Raw genomic sequence first — 556 nt, forward strand, 5'->3', positions numbered from 1 at the left:
AAGATTAATACTAAATTGTCAGAAATTCATAACACATTGAAAGGGCAAAAGAGAAGAATGGATGCAATGGAAGACAGAATTAATGAGATTGAAGACACATGCCTGAATATTTCTTTGGAAAGTGATCAATCAGAAATAAAATCAAAACCAAATGAAGAAATCCTAAGGTTCATGTGGGATAACATCCAAAGGAATAACCTACTTCTCATTGGAATTCCAGAACAGGAAGAGAAAAATAAAACTACTGAGAAAATTGTTCAAGATTTGTTGGAGAAGAACTTCCCTGATATGATGAAAAATGAAAATATATCAATTCAGGAAGTCCTATGAACCCCAAACAGGATAGACCCCAAAAGAAAAACACCAAGACATATCATCATCAAGCTCATCAAAACCAAAGACAAAGAAAGAATCATGAGAGCTACACAGGAAAAACAAAAAGTTACCTACAAGAGGCAACCAATAAGACTAAACTCAGATTTCTTGACAGAAACCATGCAAGCGAGAAGACAGTGGCATGGCATATATAAAACACTGAAAGAAAAGAAATTTCCAA

The sequence above is a fragment of the Orycteropus afer genome, unplaced genomic scaffold (genome assembly GCF_000298275.1).
Source record: "Orycteropus afer afer isolate SDZICR_OR568_19922 unplaced genomic scaffold, OryAfe1.0 scaffold01028, whole genome shotgun sequence".
Lineage (NCBI taxonomy): Eukaryota > Metazoa > Chordata > Mammalia > Tubulidentata > Orycteropodidae > Orycteropus > Orycteropus afer.